Genomic DNA, 23017 nt, shown 5'->3' with positions numbered 1-23017 from the left:
GGTGATCTATAGTTATGTTTCCATGGTATTTCACAGTAAATTTGTGTTTTGAAACAATGATTGTGCAAGTGCAAGATGTCTTTAAAGATGTGAATGCACAATGCAATGTTTTGAACACTAGACAGCCTGTGTTACAAGTGATTACCGTTTTGAGTTTTGTATCTAGAGTTGTGAAAAATGACATCAAGGTTCTGAAAATAGTAGCAAAGTGATTGTAAAAAACTGTAATAATATCTTAAATACACCAGTGAGAATTAAGAAATGTCATCTGTGTGTGTGGTTGTGTGCGCTCATGTTACAGTCATTTTAAGGAAGACAAACAAGTATTTCAGATGAAAAGAGAGTGTGTACGTGTAAATCATATGTCCTTGCAAAAAACACACAATAGTGAATAACAGCACTGCAAGAAAACCACAATAGTGAATATATTCTGTGCTAAAACTTTGACTACAAACATATTCATTCTGGATATTTTTATAGCTTACAGGAACACAGGGCAAAGGTGTATTTTCCATATTTTTCCAAAACAGGATGTGTGCATGTACAGTATTTTTTAAAGTGCAAAAAATCCCATATTTCACACTGCAGGATGTCAAGATTACATCACAGTTTTTGTCACAACAGTGCAGTTCCCAGAAAACTTAGACAGGGTGATAGCTGACATTAAGTGTAAAATGACAATCAGCAAAAGTTAATATTAGTTTGCAAAAATTAAACCTAATATAACCTATTACGCCTTTCCCTACAGTGGGAACTGTAAACTCCATTAACTGATAAAAGCCTAAGCAAATACATTACCTCAGGTGTCACTAAATCAACATGAGTATTTTATGCTAGAGTCTTTATTCCCACCTAAATCATGTGTGAATTAGAGCATTCACATGGTTCCCCAGTCATTCTGTACTGTGAATTTGACAATTGTACAAATTATCATTCACTTCATTAAAAAAAGATTTTTAGTACAAAATTGTATCATAAAAGATCAAAGCTTGATGTCCACAGTGAGTTAATAATGTCATTGTCCCTCTTCACAATGCAATAATGCAGTACATAAAATGTGAGTTCGACTTTAATCAGCACTGCGCAAACGAATACGCATAAGACATCAAAGTACCGCGAGAGCGATTCAAACGTAATGGCTCTCGCGGTACTTTGATGTCATAAGCTGATCAGTGTGCGCAGTGCCGCATGAAGTCGAACACACCAGCGTACTGACAGTTCTCTTCCGGGTTGATAAAGTGGGCGGGTCTCTTCGGCTCTTCAGTCCCCGTTATAGACCGAGTAGCGGCGCTCAGCGCATTCAACCAGCCGGAGTCCAGCAGTCATCCCGCGGTCAGACTATTCTCGATGGTCGGCTAATTTACACCATAATTACCAGCCGACACTCCGGCCTGTACTCATTAAACCAGCATTTCTCTACTCAAAAAGGAACGAGACAACGGATTTAGTAAAACGCGTGTAATTTCGGGTCAAGTCTCCGCTGTATCATGTTTGGGATTAATTTTTGAGGGACTACGACCTGAAGATAGCATTTTTCGGTTTGTGGATCTTCAAATCCGCGGTGGGACGAAGCGAGCGGTCACACAACATCTCCGTTATCGGTTCGTGCCCAATCGAGAGACAAACCGAAGAGGTAAAGGATTACATTTGTACATTTAACGGCATATTTGTCCGATTTTAATTCCGGGCTGCTGTATAGACGACAGTTATTTAGTCGCTCGTTTAATAGCGAAACGTTTCTTTACCATTCATTCTTCAGCAAACATATTGACGCAGACAGAAGAGTGCGACTCTTTAGTGCAAAATCTCTTTATTAAAGTGAGGCCATGTTGCTGTCTTATGTTTTAGGATTGAGTTGGCATTGCGCAAGACTTTGCTCATTGAAAGCGGTTTTTACACACACCATTTGTATGACGACTCAAAGAAGTAGGGTAACGCTTGAACAAAGTGGTCATTGAGTTTGATGGTCCATATTCCTTTACTAAGCTATAAGCTGGTGGGACACTTTGAACTCCACATGCTGCTCATTCAAAATCGTATAACTCTGTTATTGAATATTGCAATGTATCAGTAAAGGGCTGTTTCACGGTTCACTGATTTACAAACCAAAGCCAAATGACATGACAAACGAGATTGAGCATGCTTTTGCCGAACACCTGAAGTTGGCAGCATCACATATTGTGTTGCATCTAAAGCACCGCTAAATAAGTTGTCCGTCATGCTTACAGCAAATGAAGACTGCCGGAACAGGCGGCCTCCGCTCCTTTAGATTTGATTACATTTGGAGCTCTGTGGTGGGGCCATTTTTATAGATCCAGTGGGTGATTGATCTTCGAGACAGACGGAGCACTTATGTCTCAGTAATCACTGAAAGGACCATTAGAAGATGAGAGAGTGAAGAAGGCGGGCATCAGGCCCCTGGAGTCCATCGGGCAAAATTAAGCTGTTCCAGAAGAGGGGCCAAAAACAGATCTGTCATATTTTTTCACAGTAGAAATAGGAGAGAATGAGGTATCCATTATTTATCTGCCACATCTTTCGATGGGCCGCTTTTTCGGTTTGAAACAGTGTGCTGCTTGTGTGTGTTTCAGACAGGGAGCTTTTAGTCCCCCGCTACATGTGTGTGTGAGTCGGGTGGAATTGATAGTCCCTGTGTGTGAGGGTAAAAGCGTAGCCTAAGGGCATTGACTGCACCAGTCAAATGGTTGCTGCTCTTGGAGTACAGTTTCCTTTAAAGTGGAAGAGATCGGCAAGACGGACAACATACAGCTGAGACTCAATGTGATAAGCATATTGTTTCAGTACTAGGCTACTACTAAACACAGGTCTGGCAGAATATGAAAAGTGCTCAGTGTTGAGAGACGTTATAGAGGAGAAACATCTCTTATCACCTGTTTCTACATTTATAGGAAATGAATCATATTTCACAAGAACAGATTGTTAATCACAGTGTGCTTTTCCCTCTTAAGCAAGACTTTATCAGTACTGCAGATGTGCATCTGTACCACTTGCATCAGCCTCGGCATGTGTGTGCATGTATTTGTGTCCATACAGTGGCTTGTGCGACCGACAGTGGGTGTGATTTTGTACTGTACTGATTGACACAGTACTGTAAGTGTGGTTCCTGATGTGTATTTTCATGTTGGTGTGTATTAAATTAGTATGTTTAGGTGGGGATATTTAGTGTGTTCTCCAAAAACATTCGGAACAATAGTCCCATTCTGTGGCTCTCCCTAGCTGCTGCCCGGGCCTGGCCGAGCCAGAACAGACAGACAGATGGAAGGAATCGTATTCTTGCCGGCACCTGGTATCACAGAGCACAGGAATGTCATTGTTCCTCTGTAGCCCAGCGGCCGGCTCGCTTTCCTGGACACGTTATGCCGAAGCAAGGGTGGAACAAAATTGGCACTTGTGAGGCACTCTGGTATTAACATTCAGGTTAATCTCCAGAAAGATGGTTGATGGATTCTAGACCTTTAATGCCATATTTAAAAGCTCACGTAACACACGCTGTTTCTGCATTTCTGATGTTAATCAGGAGTACCTATAGAGTAGTATGACATTCTTTATATCTCCAAAGAGTCTTTAGTTTAATCAGATTTATAAAAGAAAGATTAGCTTTACCGAATCTTTCCGATAACGTACGAAACAATGAAGGAGGAGGAGTTACTACCGCGGGTGGAGCGAGTACGAGTCATGCAACACTATACAACACTGTTTAACTTATAATTTACTACATGTTCGTGTCATTTATATAATATGCACGCGCATATTTACAACATAAGACAGAAGTCTTACTTACCGCATGCAACTCGTGACCCGGTTGGGAAAATCCAGTGCATCAAACACACATCCAAAACTCCGCTGCTACCCCGGATAATAAACTATATCCATTGTTTTCATAAGGCTGGATTTCTTCTCCTTACATTCATAAACACACTTCTTCATTCGTGCCATTGTTAAGTTTTGAAATTAAACAAAGCTGTCGCGTGATGTGAATGTTTGTAAGTTCTAGCGTCTCGCGCTGATTGACGGGTGGGCGGGGTTTTCTGGGGGAAGTGCCCATATAAAGAAGTGATACCTATAGAAAACCCTTGAAACGTCAGTTGGACCTGTAATCGAAAAAACTTTCAGAAACTTGTACGAACCCTGGCGAAGTGCATTCGGCACAGAAATACTCTGTAACACATCCAACTGCTTTTTTGACACTTTGCCTACGTTTAGCATGAGGAAACAACTCTATAACTATGTTAATAAGTCAGAATGCATGAAATACCATTGAACCCCCCCTTTAATGTATTCCCTTGAAATAGAAATCAAGTAATGCTTTATAACCTTTCCAGCTTGTTTTTCTTTTTCAGAAAGCACAAGAGGTTTCTCATATCTGATCAAAGCTATGATCAGTGTGTTTGTACAGTTTCAGATTTGGTTAAGATTACAGCTCTCTTTAAGAGTACAGGGCTATGGCGTTCCTTTTCTAAATATTCCTGTAGATGCTTCAGACATATTTTTATTCTAAATGTAGAGGCTTGCAAAGTTATTTGTTTTACATACAACATGGTTTGCTCATTGAATAGTTTTGAACATAGCAGTCACCAGTGGTTCAAACACAAGAATGCGTGTTTTACCAACTAGCTCCACTTCCTTCATTAAAGCTCTGGGAAGAATTTCTATAACCAGATGTAATTAATAGTAACTTTTTTTTTAAATAGTTCAATAGATTCATGAGTGCTTTTGTCCATTATTATGCCAACAAACATGTTTTCCCAGTTGATTCAATGTTGGGCTCATTGGGATGCTCACACAAATAGTGCGACAAAGTCAGTGTTTACACTTTGGCTTATTCAGCTTGGATTACTTTAGTGACTTCTGCATATTAATCTGCAATAGGACGAAGTATTACTCTCCAGCTTTGATTCGAACTGAAATTTCGAGGATATATAGAGAAAGACAAAGAGACAAAACTGTCCTGTGAGCAATTCCCTGTTATCTATTCGAGTGGCAGCTGGGCCGTAATTGGATTGGCATTGGTGTTTTGCTGCTGTGGCGATGCAGATCTTTAGACCATGGGCGACTGGCTAGCAAATTGGCCATAGTGATAATCTCTGAGATTTCATCTCTAATCTGGGCCAATATCTGTAAGAAATGTCGACAGGCTTTTTTTAAACCATTGTTACATAGTTGCACGCTGTTCTGGAATTAAATTAAAGCTCATTAGGGCTGATTTGATCTGTGGCGCATCAGAAGACGTTGGATGTTCTTTACTATTAAGGAGTCTGTCAGCTATTGTGAGATCTTTGGCCTGCCACATTGAAACCCCACATCATGAAACTGCATTTGGAGTGTACCCTTGCCCCTCCTCTGCATTGTTGACATTAACAAGATTATTTCTTCTTGGGGTGGGTTGGAGAATGATAAATCACAGGAGATCCCTTTCTCCACGCATTAGGATCATACTTTGATTTTCTTTCATCTTGGCTCCTTAAATCTCTATCTAAATCTATTGCTATCAGTCTCTCACTCTCTCTCTCTCTCGCTCTCTCTCGTTCTGTCGTTTTTGTCATCTTGTCCCTTACTCTCTCTTCGTGGAGACATATTTAGCAATGAATCATTTTGGCTTCAAGCGTAAAGGACCTAATGCAATATAATAATTTTCTGATCTGTGTAAGGTTTGACAGTGATCTAAATTGATATTCGTTGATGGACACAGTTTTATAGTGACAGCTTTTAACAGTCGCATATGAAAATTAAAAAAAATTTTTTTTTCAGATACTGAACCTTGTTATAATTTCCTTTAGTAGTGCAGTATGTGCATAGTACATCTCTGGAAATGATTCAAAAAAGCAGCTGGCAGAACTTCAGAATTAGGAAGATGTAATGAGTAGGGATGGGCATAATTAATCGACGATCGATAATTGATTGTTAAGAATTTCGTCGATCACGTTAATTTGTTATCAATTAATTGAATGCATTTTTTTTATCAAACCCCTGTTTCACAAATACTGCGTATGCGTTTGCGTATGTGTGCGGCGAATCCGTCAAGCACCCATTGCAGTGCGCTGCTGATCGCTTATTCTGCATATAAAAGGTTCATGTGATTGACACTTTCTGTGAACACTTTTCCGCATAACCAATAGAACAAAGCATCATTTTTTTTCACAAAACAATATATGTTAGATATTATTTGACAGACTAGTAAATGTGGATTAAGGATGTTTAAAATCTCTAGCCTGGTGGTCAGGATCTGAATGGATCAAATCAGCAGTTTTGCAATGCTTTATTTATCTCCACATATATCATAAATAAAAATAAGCAGAGTAACTTTGCAAGTCTACCCTTCCACATTATATATTTCCTATGTATATGATTTCCAAATAATAAACGAGAGTATTCAACGAAAAAAAGCGTCTCATATGGAAATAAATCCTCACAATATTATTATTTCTCAAAACTTTATGACAAAAATAAGCAACTGTATGAATTCAAAGACGCACACATTACTCCGCATATATTTGAATATTATACAAAAGTATTCATATAACGGCACGTTTCATATGGCAAATAAATATCCTCGCATTAACATAACAGCATAATGAAATGAATAAACAGACAATGAAACAGGATTGAAATATAAATTGTATTATTATTACCGGAAAAAAGCAATATTGCTAAAATAATCTCTGAGGTAAATGCGTCAAAAACGCTGTTACCCGCACAATAAGTCTAAATGAGCAATTCAAGTGAAAAAAGCATTATTAGGCCATGTCTCAAAACTTTATATGACAAAATATATTTAAAAGAAATGTATACTTACAGTTATTCAAAGATGCACACATTATTCCATATTACTCCCGTTTATGAGCACGTTTGTCTCTGGCCTCGCTCTGTTATGTAATAGATTGACAGGTGCGCATCTCCGTCTTTCAAACATATATATAATTTTGTAATTACTACCTTAGGAAAATTAGCCATGATTTTATCATTGTGAAAATGTTTTTTTTTTTTTGCAGATTATAACGATTTGTATTTCCGCAATTTTACTACAAATACCATGGTTATGGTATTGTGGAGTTGGATACCATAGTAAATTTATGTCTACTGTTGTTTTACAACAAATAAAAACTAAAAGACTATGTTAGTATAATTAAACAATGGTGAATGGGGCTCACAAAACGCACGCTGTTTCACACATACTCTGTATGCGGAATAAGCCAAGTTAGTGCTGAGGTACCTGTGCATCCCGGTCAGTCTCCTCGGAGCGGGTGTTTTCGGCGGCGGCTGGACTGACGGTCACCATGGGTTGCGGTCGCGTCTGACCCCAAAACATGCTTTTATTTCTCAAAAAAAAAAATCAGTAAACTGGTGCAGAAGTTTTATGCCAGTTACTTAAGTTAGTTATTTTTCACGAGGCTTTAACTAGCCTAATTTGTTATAGCCTAATGTTAGGAAGGCTAATATCTTGCACTTTCTTCTGGCTTGAATTATTTTGAGTTACATTTTGACAAAACCTTTCAGATCTAAGTATTATGTGTTTTGTTTTGTTTAATTTAATGTTAAACATGAATCTGTTGTTTTATTTATTTTGGAAATAATGAGGTCTCTGTTTAAGAACGCTGGCTCGCAGCTGCAGGTTCCGCTGCTTTAGAGCACTCCACATGCACCCAAATATATGTTTGAAACATAGTTTAACTGTCTGCCACAAGTTGATCTTGTAATAAAGGTCTCATCGAGGAAAAACACGCTGTATATTTGTATTCATTGCATTTTTTAAGTATAAAAGTTAAATAACAAATTTTATTATAAAAATATTAATGATTAATCGATAGTCGATCGTTAATTCTCCCGACGATCGACAAAGAAAACTTAATCGAATGCCCATCCCTAGTAATGAGTCAGTTGTCCACTTGTTCCATCCCCTAATGAAGTCCGATATCTGAAGTCTATATTAAGTGGAGGATGGTAAAATGGCTCAGGATGTAAAATGACTTGGTTAGGATCAGATAACAGGCAAGCAAAGGAAACAGGCAGATTACATTGAGATAAAGAGGCGTGCGCTGACCAGAACTATAGAAACTGGGATGTTGGTCGAGTTACCGACATGTGGGCTGAATAGAAGGAAAAGTGGAATGGTGGTTGGATTACACCGTCGGAGTGAGGGCTATGCTATGTGAATACGAGTGGAAAAAATTACATGATGAAGCAGTGTGGCTGTTGCAGGGATGAATGCTTAGACGGTGAGATGATAGGTGACCTCATTCTGTACTTAATGACATCAGAAAAATGTTCTTTGACGTGCAAATTTAGGGGGAAACTGCGGGCGCTTGTGCATTTGCTGAGTGCCCCACTGTTAGCGCACACGTGTGATGGTTAGTCTGAAAGTGCTTCTGGCTTTTTATGACTACAATGTTTTATGGAAATAGGTCAGCATTAGCCAAGAGGGATGAGAGTCAGTCTGGTCTAAAGGAAGAGTGATGAACGAGTTGAACCTGCAAGCACAGCAGGCTAACTCCAGTATCTTCGTCTTTTAGTATGTGTAAAGCTGTATTAAAGTTAATGAATCTCTCCTATAAGTTTTACACTTTATCTGTTATGACTAGCTGTAGGCTTAATGCTAGCAATCTGTCTTTCTTTTAGCAGTGAAAGGAAGAAAAACACTCAAAGGGTCGAACACGCTTAGCTTACTTTCTCTTCTTTATACGCTTATGTTAATCTTTAACGTACTGCGTCATAGATTGAAAGTTATCTTATCAAGATCGACAGTCTTTGTGTCGGTCAGGTGGTCTGTTTAGGCTGAGATTCTGCAAGGTTGTGAATCAACCTAGACGTTTATAGACCAACTTTTATAAACCGTGTATCTTAAGAAACTGCTGTTGTTCCATTTTGTTGTGGTCTGTGAAAGTGTTTTTGAATGCAGAAGTGTGTCTTATGTAGATGCCCAGCCCAGTAAGAAACACATTTATTTTGGGTCAAGTGAATCCAGAACCAGGCCAGTTACTCATGGCTTCCAGTTATTGTTTCTTTGGGCAAACTTCAGATTAGTCATTTTTAAAAATATACACATCCTAAAGGGGGTCGCACACCGGCCGAGAGGCGCCGTGCAGCTTCACGCCATGTATCTAAAAAAAAGAACACATTATTTTCTATGAATGTACACACACAGGCGGCATCTGACGGCGGTTGTCCGCTGTGACTCTGGACGTTGTTCAAATCCCTACCACGCCACTCACATAATTTAACATTAACCTCCTAAGACCTGGTGTGTCCACATACATATATATATATATATATATATATATACACACAGCTTCATGTTTTAAAAAAAATTTGGTTATTATATTTATTGGTTCTTTCTAACCCCAAATAGCTGGAAGAAATCTAAAATGCAAGCCAAACCAAAGTTTGGGTCTTAGGAGGTTAAATAACATCATAATTGTCCCAAATTGTTAACGATTAACATTGGCTTCTAAAGCATATTTTGCATCTTTAGGGCCCTATAAAATCCGTTTTATTTTTTCCCAAATTTTGTTTTGTCTGTTTAAATTTTTGCAAATTCCGTTTTGTCCGTTTAAATTTTTGGCAATTTTTTTTACCCTTTACTGTTATGTTAGTCTTAAAAAGAGTGTGCCTTTAATGTTAATGATTAAAATGTACGCAAATACAATAGGAATGACCTTACATTTATTGAGGTAACATTTTTTCACATTCCCTGTTTGCATTAGGCCTGGGAAAAACGGGATAACACGATTACTTAATGACTGTAAAAATGCATACACAGTTTGCCTCAGCTCGCTTGAAACACATAAACTGGACACATCGGACTTCGGTCAGATGCGAGCAAGTGCACGTGATAGAGGTGCAGTGAGATGAGAGAGTGAATGTATCTTTGCGCTCACAGTAAACAGAATGTTGACAAAACTTACAAAATAACAGTACTCCGATCACATAAAAGTCACGTGAGAACTGCTCAGAACTAAGTGCTTAGCGTCGATTTCGACGGGAGGGGGTGTGTCGCTCTGATTTGCTTCCCCCGGTCTGCATTTCCCCCAGACATACGTGGCATCTTCTCCCACCTAAAAACAGAATTTTATTCAAAATATGTATAATTCCGCGTTAACACTAGATTCCTTGTTAATTTGCCAATTCCGCGATTCCGTGATTGTGGAAATTATAGGGCCCTACATCTTGAAGTAGACACTATCTGACTAAGCTTGCACTATTTCATGTGCATGTCCAGTGTGCGATACATGCAAAGTTGTCCTAAACGTGGTGTTTCTCGTCCGGTGTGTGACCCGGGACATTTACATGACAACGATGTAGCAAAAAAGGAAAGTGTTTTTATTTTTTTGCGTTTTTTTTCACGTACCGATGACAGCGTTGTTAAAGAGATCCCCATGCATCACTGTAGTAAGTATGCATGCCAGGCCAGTACTAGTTGGCAATGTCATGCAACAAAATGTCACTATTTTAATGAATTTAACAATTTTTTATGTTTAGCCTTTCAAAAGTGTGTATTTTCAGGACCCTTAAAGGCGACTGTTGTCAAGTAAAATACTAGGGATGCACCAATAACACTTTTCCCATTACAGATTCAATTTCGATAGCAGAATTCTCTAAAATCTCTAAAATGAACGTCCAAGCAAATATATATTTTTTTACATTTCAGGGTTTCCCGCAGAAAATTTGTTAGTTAAGGTGGTAGGGTTGGGCGGTGGGTGGTGCCGGGGGGGGGCGTGACAATCAAAGGTGCGGGGTAAACGCGTCATGATGAAAAACACTCAAAAACACTAAAAAAAACTAATTTTTGAATAAACTATGACAGAAAATGAACACATACTAGATTATTAATCAATTAAATGTTTTTAACAGATACCTCAAATGAAAATAGCTGCATGATGAAGTGAAACTAAAGGGTTAATAAACACAAACTGAAGCAGATGTTGTAGAACATTAAGGCCATGTGGCGCGCGTGCCCGCTCGCGGTGTGAAGCGTGTCCGCGCTATTCTCCGAGATGCACTTGACGGCCTTTTGTGCTGCGAAATTATTTTTTGGACAACCTAGTTAAGGTGGTAGGGTTTCCCAGCTTAGGTGGGCCGCCCGAACTGCAAAGTGCTGCAGGAAACCCTGCATTTTCAAAGGTTTTGTGTAAACGGCCCTTAAGTCTTTATATTACCAGACCTTCTTACAGATAGGCAATTCTTTTCAGACGATTTTTACTCATTCATATGTAAAGGCTATGTACAGGCATGCCCACACCCAAGCTAGATAATGTGATAAATGATTCTTATGCTTGCTTTAGGGTCTATAAAAATCTCCACAGACCTCATTTCATAGTGCCAAGTTCTTCTGCATATTTAGCTTGGATTACTTCTCAGTCAGTGGAGAATAAAGCTTAATGTTGTGTTTATAGACCCAGTCCCCAGGGCCTGAGAAATTAACAATTTGATCCTAATTCAACAGCATCACGTGATGGTTTGGGTGTAACAGTGTTTTGGTGTATAGGGGAATGATATATAGAGGCCCATGGCCAGCTATCATGCTTTTTGCTTCAGTAAATATATCTTTGCTTATAATAGCTTTGTGGTAAAAATAAACCTAATGATGATATTGGAATTTTGTATGGAGGAAAGAATATCAGAAAATACTGCTAGACAAAACAGGCGTTTGTAAAAATATAGCCCTGACAACTAGCCCATATCACCCTTATATGTGAATGCCATGTAGACTCACAGTGAGAGAGATAATGTTGCAGTATAAAACCTTATTGTGTTCATATTGCTTTTAATGTCTCTAAAAAAATAACACAACCACTCTCTCTTTTCTTTGCTGTTTTGCTTTAAGTTGGGGTGACGATAGCTTGTGCCGTTCTCAAGAGGAAATGCAGTCTCTCGTTCTGCAGCACATTTCATTATGTGTGTGTGAGCGTCTAGCTGGTTTGGAGTTGGCAGCCGCGACTTGTCCACAGCACTAGCATCCATGGCTGTGCCACCCTGAAGTGTTTACACACACTGCGCTGCTGATTGATTTTTCTCTTGCGGTCCCCATGCAATCTGTCCTTCGCATCTCTTCTTCCGTTGCACAAAAACGATAAAACCCGTGTAGTGATATCATCGGCGTTTTACGGGGTGCTCTTTTTCCCAGTGGCTTCAAATAATCTTTTGTAAATCTTTTATGTTTTCCCCTTTTCTGCAGGCAAGCTTTGCAATGACATTGAAATGCAGTTTGTTTAAGCCGTGCACATTAAGATGCTCAAAGACGGCATGCTTTGTGTATTGTGTTACATTAGCCCTCATCGCTACCCCATGCGTGTCCGGGTACTCCGAATATTAGCGTTGCCTCATCTTTCCTGCAGGCTTCTGAGCTATCATCATGTTTCAGGCTACGCTGCATGCTTGCGCTCAGCACTGACATCATTGTAAACTTCACGCTTCGTTCCTCGGCTGAAGATGAAGAGCTCATCTGTACAGGCGTACAATAAGGGGATGAGGCCTCTGTGGTGCAGAGCTGTGTGGGAGTGAGGCTGTCTGTGTATCTCTCTCACTTCAGGTTTCGCTCTCACGTTGTGGCCACAAGGGAACTGGTTCTCATGAAATCACAAAAATTCAAGCAGGTGATTTTGAGCCTGAAGATGAACAGCGACGAAGTACTGCAAGAAATGTTTTTAATAATGATTTTTGTGTTGTTTGTGAGTAAAGATATCGAAATATCTGTAAAGCAAGATTAAGGTTTTTATGAAATTGAAATTAAACTGTGTATTTTACAAAAATTAGGCTTCTTGAGGAGAGGTATGTTATTTTTCAACTAGAATTCAACAAGATGGGTATAATCTTTCTTAAGACCCACAACAGTATTTTTAAAGTTTTTGAAGTATAAAGTAGTTTTAATTTTTCTTGTCATTGTATGGCCTGTAATGCACATGTGTTCCTGTTGCTCAGTTGGTATTGTGTTACCAGTGCAAAAGGTCATGGGTTAAATCCTAGGAACACGTATACTGATAAATAATGTGTACCTTTTAATTCATAAAAGCATACACCATATGCATAAATGCACTCTTAAAATGTCTGGGTTATTTTTGACCTATAATGGATAAATATTGTACCGAACACACCGCTGGGTTAAAATTGACCCAATGCTGCGTTAGTATACCCCATGGTTGCATAACAACAACCCAACATTGGGTCATTTTTAACCCAGCATGTGTTCTGTCTAGAGATGCTCCGATCAGCATTTTTGGGGCTGATCACCGATTACCGATCACCAAGATCACAGTGGCGATCACAGAATGGCAGTGGAATGGGAATATTTTATCTACAATCTAGCAGAGTTTGCACCATTTGTAGAAATGAAACTAACTATAAATTAGGTATATTATTGTTTTAATAGAGAATCAAAAAAAAATAAGCACAACAAATATTTCTTCTTGCAAAGAGAAATGTAATATGCCTTTAAAAAGGTCTATGTCTGTTAAAAGTAATTAAAATAAAACACTTCACAGTCTTTACTGTATGAATTAAATATACACGCATTCGTATGAAGTACAACAGTTTTTCACTGATGAGCAGAGGGTAATTTTATTGAGATGAATTAGGATACTGTAGCTTTAAGATGTGGGAGAGATCGTTCTCTTCCCGTGCACTGATGAAAGGCTGCTGTGTATGCGTGTGGCGGTTGTCCGCAAACAAGAGCAGCTGTGAGGAAAATGGAAATTTAAACCTTTAAAACGAATGCAAGTAATAAACTTTCGTCATGAGGATGCAATTGACCGCGATAGATACGTGTTGTATACACTGTTTGATAGGGATGTGAAGACGCATCGCGCTGAGGACCGGAGCGCGTCCTCATAGAAAATACGCATATCTCTGTAAAGGCAGAGAGAGAAATCCAAATCTGCACGTCGCACATGAGCAACGGGTTACAAAATGCTCGCTCTGTGTAAAATGGTCTCTAATTGCAGCCGCATCAGGAACGCTATGATGACAAAAGTAAACAGAAAGATAGGCTCATGAGATTGGCAAATTTAGAAAGTGCCGATCGCGTCATTTAATGCCGTTATCGGCCGATTACGATCGATGGCCGATCGATCGGAGCATCCCTAGTTCTGTCCAATATTTACCCTTTAAAGGTAAAAAAATAACCCCGACATTTTTACATAGTGTAAATGCAGAAGTATATAGCAGACTTTTCACTTGGGCCAATAACCACCTAGTAACCACCAGGCATGCCACATGCGTCCTGAAAAGTGATGCCGAAACATTAAGATCTCCCCCTGGTAGGTGGCTACAGTATGGGTCATAAACCCCACCGTGTCCATGTAAACGAGGCTAAACTTAAAAATCAAATTACACTTCAAAATAAAATTATCCCAAGGACGGTGTCTGTTACTTTAGTTATTTCTTATCATATTGATGCAAGTGTTTGTTTTTCTGAGTTTGGTTTAAGTTATTAGATGCCATTGGTGTGACGACTTGATTTACGTTAATACCTTTGGCTCCAAATTACGTCATCTGCGCCAGATGTCAGCTGCCATTTTTGAGAGATTTTGGCTACAGTGGACGTTTATGACACGTCGTCCATCTTTTTTAACGATCTATAATAAGACTTTTGCAATTGTGTAGTAAATATCCAAACAACCTAGGAACTGCAGCTTAGCCTTTGCAACCACCCTACCATAATGGCGTTGAATTTTGCACAGACAAGCCCCACTCAGTTTTGAAGAAGTCAATTTGATGTGTTTTCATATTTTCTAACCGTCCTCTTTTATGTGGGGAAGTTGATTGTACAGTATCACTATTGTAAGGGAATAAGTGTTCCACATCGGTCTCTCTGCAGTAACTCTGACAGGTATAAAATCATATAGTGCCTCAGGGTTGATCTGAGCTGAGACTGCTAATGTGTTTTCAAAGCTAGTGATTGATTCATCCAAATGATAAATGCTCAAATCCTGAGCTACCTGCAATATTAAGTCAAACGTATTGAGTGTCAGAGTTCGAAGAAGCGCTTTGAAATGCATGCTAGTATTGTGTCAGGGATAGGGTTGACCTTTTGGATCTCGGTGTGCAGAGGTAATTTATCTCCTACTTTGTTACCATAGCAACTCACCTTTTGATGAGGTCATTGCATGGCCGTATACACATGCTCATTCACATCTCTTTGGAATATTGTTTCAAATGTCAGACAAAATTCATCTGGAGTGCTTGGTTATTTTGTTAATGTTTTGCGCATTTTGAGTGCAGGAACCGAAACTGACCGTGAGTGCCCAAGAGATGAGTCAGTGAGTTTTAGTATCTGTCTTTTGGTGATTTGTATGTGGTTAGACCAAGATATAAAACGGTTACTGCAATCTAGATCTTCAAAATTGCCCATTTCCCATTTTTTGGAGACCTGCTATTTTCTCAGTTGCTTTGGTGCGTTTTTCAAAAGCATGCTTGTTGCATATAGTCTTTAGTGATGTTATGTAGAAGTCAAGCAAACTAAAGATTGTGGTCTGCATGAACGCAAGGGTGGGGTTTTCATTCACAGTTAAGCAAAGATGGTAAAAGCATTCTGTTAGAAACCTTATAGCGCTAAAGACAAATGACCGCGCTGCCAGCAAGGCATTAGGAACGGGGCCAGGCATCGTACTATAATACATGATTCATCTCCTACAATGAATCCAGAATTAATTTCTGGATGTAAATGGCTCACACTATACGTATATGCATATATTCATCATGAGATTACAAATTTTCAAGGGCCTCTTATCCCAGTATCGGCCGAAATGAACCTGCACCAATGCACGGCTGAAAGAGGATTAGCAAATGACACAGACACCTGAAATAGAGCTATTATGTGCGTGCGCGAGGTGTGCGTTCGAACGATTGGTGGCAGCCAGGTCACAAAAGCCACAGGAGATCCAGCAAGGATTTACGGGAGTCCAGCGGATCAGCACGAAACATCTCTGCACAATTCCCCATCTCATCCTCTGCTCATCTCTCCATCTCTCTCTTCATCCACCCCGTATCAGCCCGCACATGCCCAGAGGATTAGACTGGATTTAAAGACACTGTATGTGCGGAGCGCACCCAAACCAACCCATCCCTGGGCACTGCATGCGGAGAGAGATTTTCAAATAGTTAGGCACTGTCGTACTGGTTTTGCTTGCTCAAACCCATTAGTTTTACTGTTTAAAGTGCTAACGTTAATGGTATTAGTATGAATTCACTAAGCAGTCAGTTGATCGTTCAGTCTGAATGAGATGATGATGCCTAAAAATGACTCCCATTTATCATTGAGTCATTAAACTTAATTAATGAAAATGTTGAAAAGCTGGTTTGAGATATACTTGAGGAATCGAATAAAATAGCTTTAGGGTATTTTATACTTTAAGTGTCTTTAAATGGGTGTACTGTGTCTTGGAAATGATAAATGGGCTAATTTAATGTTGTCTGACCTTCACTAGGAACATTAACCCGCTTGGTCAAAGTTTAATTTCGAACTGTTAAGTAGCTTTTTATAGGGAAAATGGTCTTGCTTGTACATGCAGAGGTCAAATAAATACCACAGGAAGACACTGGACACTTGTTTACTACGGGTCACGATGACATCACTTCCTGTGCACCAGCTGTGCTTCCTGGCAAGCAGATAGTAAAGGTATCTGCCTGTTTTCTGTCAATGAATGCTGTCATTACAACAAAAACAATTTCTTTTTAATTCAACGAGGCAACACACAAATTCATAAATGAGAAAATATGTGAAAATTAAAGCTTTTTAATAGTGGTCTCAGCAAAGAAGGATGAAGCCAGCAGGTACTTGAAATTAGTTAAATTGATCAAGCCTGCCAATCTGTTGTCCACAGGGGACGTGTTATCATTTTGTAGACAACTAGCAATGTATTTTGGGGATGGATGCGGATGTTGGAGTGTGTGTGTGTGCATTACAATAGAACATATGGGGATTTCCATATCAGAGAGGAAACACAGGGACAGTAAGGAAGCTCTTCTCCAAACAAGCTCTTTAAAAATGCACAGTTGGAGGATCTCACCTCAACGCTCTGCAGTCATAATCACAGCTTATGAGATAACTACAGTGTCAGAGATGCAACGGCGTTCAAAAGCCTGTCTTTCCTCTCATTGACTTTATCTTTAGTCTGTTGGTAGCCTGTATCAACTCTTTGCAGCTGCATACAGGGGCACTATTGTGCATCAGAGAGAGAGACATCTGAACGGCAGAATGAGCATGTTTGTGTTCGATCGGGTTTGCGTACGGACTGCATGAATCATCTCTGATTTATCCTTGGGCGCGCCCTTGTGTAAGCTCATTTTATTTGGGTACTTGTTATGAAGATAGAAAAAATTTACTTGTTTGCTTGTCTGTGTGTGTGTGTGTGTTTGTTGGAAAGTAAAGCTATTGGAAATCTCTCTCTGCCTTGGTCTTATGTGGCACGAGCTTTACAGGCTTAATCTGACAGAGGCCGAGAACTAGGTCAGCCACCGGACAATGTGTGCACGTCTATTACCCCGCAATAAATAAAGTATTGATAAAGCACTAAATCATAATTGAGATGCCTTTATAACAAATGGGCTGGAATGATTGCTAACTGGCTCAATCCAATAGCTTAATTGGTTTAATTCATATGGTTCGACTGTGACACTTTTCCAATCGAGGTTGTGCGGTTGGGATGTGGTTCAACTTTTAACTTAACCGTACTTGAATCGTTTGATGCTTTGCTTGTAGCACAAAGAACTAGTTCAGCAAAGAATTACTTCCTCCAAAAATTATCATGACCTCATTTTTTTTAACCCTGCATGAATTTTTTTAAGATTCTGTGGAACACAAAAGATGGTGTTTTGCTAAATGTCCTAATAGCTTTTTCATGCAAAGCTTGAATGAGATTTGGAATGAGACTTTCAGTGACTAATGGATTCAATTTAGGACTGTTCGATTTTAGGAGGCCCCCGGTCTACTGCCATTGTATGAAAAAGAACAGCGGGAACTCCTGTATAAAATGAAACCACTCAGCTTTCTCCTAAACTCCCAGAAGCGAATGTTTTACTTTTTAATAATTAAAATCACTTGAAGGAGGAATTTAAAGGTTAAATATTTTAAAAGCATTAGAAACTAGAAAAAAACCTAGTTAAAACACTGTCTAGGAAAACTTTTTTAAATGCTTCACCTTTTTCATCATACATTTTTATCATGAGTATCTCATGAATATGCTCTCCTAAAATGTTTTCTTTTGTGTTTAAAAAAAAAAAAACACTCAGGTGATTCTCACGAAATCCAGATTAAGATTTTTTTGCATATAAGGTCTGACCTTACTATAACCATTATTTTTAGAGGATTTAAAAATATTTCCTAGAGAATTATTTAATGTTTTTTAGATTATCATTATCAAATATTATCAGTACCACAACATGATTTTGCATTAAATATACAAATTTCTACTTCTATCTGGTGAGAAAAAATAAGAACTGCTTACCTGGTAGACATCATGAGTGTCACAGTCAATTATGTCCCTTCCAACATTTTTTTTTGAAAATGTTAGTTTCTTGAGGGTTAAACAATGATTGAAAATTGTTGCAGAGGATGAGAAAAGGTCTTGGACACATTTATATTTCTTATTATTGTCTCTACATTTACCAATGATCACCACATACCACATGTTTCTTTACTGTAAATGTAGATATAGTATAACATGCACTTAAGCTTTTTATTTTTTTTAATGATAAATATTTCCATGTCAAAGAACTCAAATCCAGTAATGGACACTTAAATGTGGAAAAACAACAAAATTTGTTAGTATGATGATTATGCTGTTCAGTTTTGTCCTTCGATTTTTTTCTTACTTGGTTATATAAACTGATGAAATGTTGGCTTGTGGAATGAGAGACTAAAGACAAAGTACAAGAATTTATGTTAATTTTGATGTCTTGTTCATTTGCTCTCTCTCTCTCTGTGTCTCTCTTTCTCTGCTTTGCATGATCGGTCGGGTCTTTCGGCTCAATGGCTTTACTGCATTCCTCAGTCTGACCCCCTGAGAGCCGGCCTGAGGAAAGAGGACTGGAATTTCTCTGTTTTGCCCCCCGTTTTTGCCCCAGTCTCTTTGTTTCCTGTTTTCAGAATAACATTATCGTAAATTATTGGGAGAAGCAGCTGTGATCTGAATTTTCTAATTTCATTTTAATTCTGACCCTAAATGTTTTCGTACTGTAGCACAGTTTTTCCTCTGTGGGTTCTGTTAATGAGTGGAAGCCAGATTAGAAAAATGAGGTGATGGGAGCGATTGAGTCGACTAGACGGGGTCATTCTGATGTCCTTTCTGCATGACAATGAGTGAAATTAAAGCAAAAGCTGCTTTTGAGACTGCAGTGTGATGAGTAGGCGGCACAAGTGCATTGTGGGTATTGATCTATCTGGCTGTTATAGACCCATGGCCTTTGGCTGGCCTCTGATGTTGGACATACTTTATTATGTATGTTTATGAGAGAGGGGTAGATCGAGAGAGACCGAGAGAGAGTTTGTGAGGGTGGACAGAGTGACTCAGCATACAAGGATTTTGTAGTGATTTCGCCATTTTAGTAAGGACAACTCATAGACGTCCATTGTTTTTATACCTGAATGCTGTTATTGTCTACACTCTAAAAAAACAAACGGTGCTATATAGCACCAAAACTGTTGCTTTGTATCGTAACCATAGAAGAACCATTTTTAGTGCCATATAGCACGGGTGAAGCACCTGTGTAGCACCTGTGTAGAACCATATAGGGGCCATATAGCACCACATATGGTTCTACAAAGCACTATATGGTTCTACACAGGTGCTTCACCGGTGCTATATGGCACTAAAAATGGTTCTTCTATTACGAGCAAAGAACCACTTTTGGTGCTATATAGCACCGTTTGTTTTTAGAGTGTATTCATTAATCCTGTCTCTAACCCATAAACTAATCTGTTGATAGAATTAAAACTAGGGATCGACCGATATGGATTTTTCATTGCTGATGCCGATACCAATTTTTGTTTCATCAGCCTTAGCCGATGACCGATACAGGCTGCCGATTTTCTTAAGCCGATATTTGGAGCCAATAGTGCTTTTGCTCTCTCAATTTGCATCATAAAAATGACATGATGAAGATGCCAAATGTTACAAGTCTCAATTTTAAAAAGGTCTATCACTAATTAAACATAATTTTTTTTGCCAGTATTAATTTTAAACCATCTAAAGTGTCATAAATCAGTTTTAGTACGTAGTTCACCACATCCTTGTTGGTACTTCTATCATTATGTGAATTTGACACTTTATTGTCATTTTTATAGAAAACTAATGATGTTTTTTATCCACTACTGCTAAATCCAAAACACACACAGAAACCTTTGCCATTTTACCATTTAACGCTTAGTTGTTAAGTTGCTTAAATTATCCTTAGAATGTCAAGTTTTTCTAGTTTTGGCCCCTATAGTTAATATATACACGGTTAGTCATTTTCATGACGTTTAATCATAAGCAAATGTTTTGACTCACAAATAGGGAACATCACGAGCAATTTGCGAAACGGGAGCTGAAATGTGTGTCAGGTGGCCTTTCGTAGTGTCGCAAGTTAGGGGAATTGGAGATGCCAAAATTGTCCTTTCCCAAACCTTTGTCTGGATCAACTTGTTGTGTATGAATTAACTGGTTCTCGCCATGAACATATTCGTAGATGCTGGAATGGCGTAAAGAAATAAATGAAGAAGAAGAAGAAATGTGTGTATCACATGCTGCCAAGTTCCAACAGGTAGTCAATACAGAAGCTATAATATATAGGAAGTTCTTTATGGGTGTGGTCACACAAAATCAATCTGCTATTAAATGAACCGTCAGTATATTAATCACCCATAAGCCACAGGACTGTGGGGTGAAATGGCAGAGGAAGTCAGACATACCCCTCATTCCTGTAAATCTCATTAAGTTTCAACTGCAGCCGAGATGAAGTTGGTTAAGCGTGTGCTGAGGATGGAGAGCGGGCTGTTAAAGCCCGTCAGGTGCTTAACATAAGCTCTGATGCTAATTATATCTGTGATGAGATGATAGCAGTCGGTTGCCATGAATACAGCAGGGTGTGTCTGACTTCTTGTTCTCAACAGTAGGGATCGTCTGATGTGCGATGGAGAAATTGAGAAACTCAAGACAGGAAATTAGCTGTTTGTTATGTAATGATAGATGAAGTCCAAATAAACACACTGCAAAATAAAGTGTTCTGTGACAGCTTTATTGAGTACAGGCTTGAGTTAAATCTTTATATTTTTATTGCAGTTGTTATGATTCGTCTTGGGTTTTATTTAGGATTACAACAAGCTAGCACAGTGGCTGTTGTTTTTGTCATTTTAATTTGCAGTTAAGATTTGGTATTAAAAAAAGATGCTAAAGGAAGATAAAATAAAAGCGTTGTCAATAGTGGATACCCATAAATGAGCAACATAATTAAATAATAGCCAAGTAAATAAGACAGGTGGTAAATCCTGGATGTGTTCTAAGTGTCTGGGTCTTTCTCTAAGTAAGATTTGAAATTAGTTTTTTCCTAATTCAGTTAAATGAAGAGCTCTCTGCCAATTGCCAAATTTACTGTAACCATTTCATAAAGGTAATGAGTGCAGGAACAAAATTTGTAGATGGGTAATTACTGCTTGGGCATTCTTTCTATGTGAGAGGTATTGGCACTGGATGTCTGGGTTTTTCGACTGGATTGTCGCTTGCAAATTCTTCCACATTCATTTAACTTGCAGAAAAATGCGTATGCGTGTTTTTAAACAAGTTTAGCGCTGCATGTTTATCAGAATGAATGCGGAAACCCTCAAGTTGAATGCGTGTGAATCTCTAAATTCACACTTTCCTATGTTTTGCTGGTTTTCTGTGCGAGAGAGATTAACTCCAAATTTAAATGGTGCAACTGCAGGGTCACCGCTCCTTTAAAACTGTGAGCCTCGCCATCAACATACACAGCAAACACGTTTATGTGGGGCCCACATGGTTTACACATGGGTTACAGAATGGGCATGGGCTCGAAATGGGCATCTTATCTGGGTGTTCCAGTTAGGACCCACATGGGTCATCCCAGGTGGCATCCCCATGTAGTTCCTAGTTGGTTCATTAATGGGAAATCTGTGCTTTGTTTTATCAAATATACATATATAGGTTGATTACATGGATATATATAGTGGTTATACTGTATGTGTCTGTAAAATTGTTGTTGTTGTTTGACACTTGACTTTTTTTAATTTAGAAAAAACTATTAATGGTGTTTGTGTTAGACTCATCACAATAGCCATAGCTGCGGTATGGCGTAAAAAAAACTGTGAGCACTGCGTGTGTTTGTGACAGACAGAAAGGGAAGGAAATGTTCACTTGACTGAATGTCTCTAATGGGAGGAAAGCGATCTATTCATTTATTTGTCTGTCTTAGTGTGCAATCTCTCAGTAGCTGTTTGTGTGTGTGCGTGTGTACGCACATGCTGTGTGATCTGAGAGGTAAATGTGAAGGCAGGAAATGAGGAGGGTTATTTGGGTTTTATTGGTAGGTTTAAGGTGAACACATTTAAAGTAAAGGAAGGTAAAACGTGAAACTAGCCTATTCTCAATGTGACTTCTGCATTTAACCTATCTGTAAAAATCCAAATTAAAATTGTTCTTTCAACAAAGATAATTAAGTAACTTGAACAAAGATTTTTTGTTGAAGGGGGTCAATTTATTATTTTGTTGACTGGATTTAGACATGTGTTTGTCCAACTCGTTTACCCAACTTGCCAAACGGAGTAATCTGAACAAACAATAAAAAACAATGTTCTGAATGGTTCCCAGCATGTATTGCAACGTGTTCACTTCTTTGGTACATTTTATTAAAAAAATTACTAGGGATCAACCAATATGGATTTTTTAGTGCCAATGCTGATTTTTTAGTGCCAATGCTGATTTTTGTTTCATCAGCCTTAGCTGATGACCGATACAGGCTGCCGATATTTGGAGCCGATACTGCTTTTGCTCACTCAATTTACATCATAAAAATG

General features: G+C 38.7%; 1 protein-coding gene across 1 annotated transcript in view; it reads left to right on the top strand.

Moving 5' to 3' along the window:
* Positions 1-1276: 1276 nt before the first annotated feature.
* galnt1 (UDP-N-acetyl-alpha-D-galactosamine:polypeptide N-acetylgalactosaminyltransferase 1) overlaps positions 1277-23017 on the top strand; it is an 84086-nt gene continuing 62345 nt past the window's right edge. The window contains exon 1 of the mRNA XM_065245530.2: positions 1277-1633. The gene's annotated coding sequence lies outside the window, so the exon portion shown is untranslated. The remainder of the gene's footprint in view (positions 1634-23017) is intronic.

Source organism: Paramisgurnus dabryanus, chromosome 13, assembly GCF_030506205.2.
Source record: "Paramisgurnus dabryanus chromosome 13, PD_genome_1.1, whole genome shotgun sequence".
In the NCBI taxonomy this organism is placed as follows: domain Eukaryota; kingdom Metazoa; phylum Chordata; class Actinopteri; order Cypriniformes; family Cobitidae; genus Paramisgurnus; species Paramisgurnus dabryanus.
The sequence above is the reverse complement of the archived record's forward strand: the minus strand, read 5'-3'. Positions and strand labels throughout refer to the sequence as shown.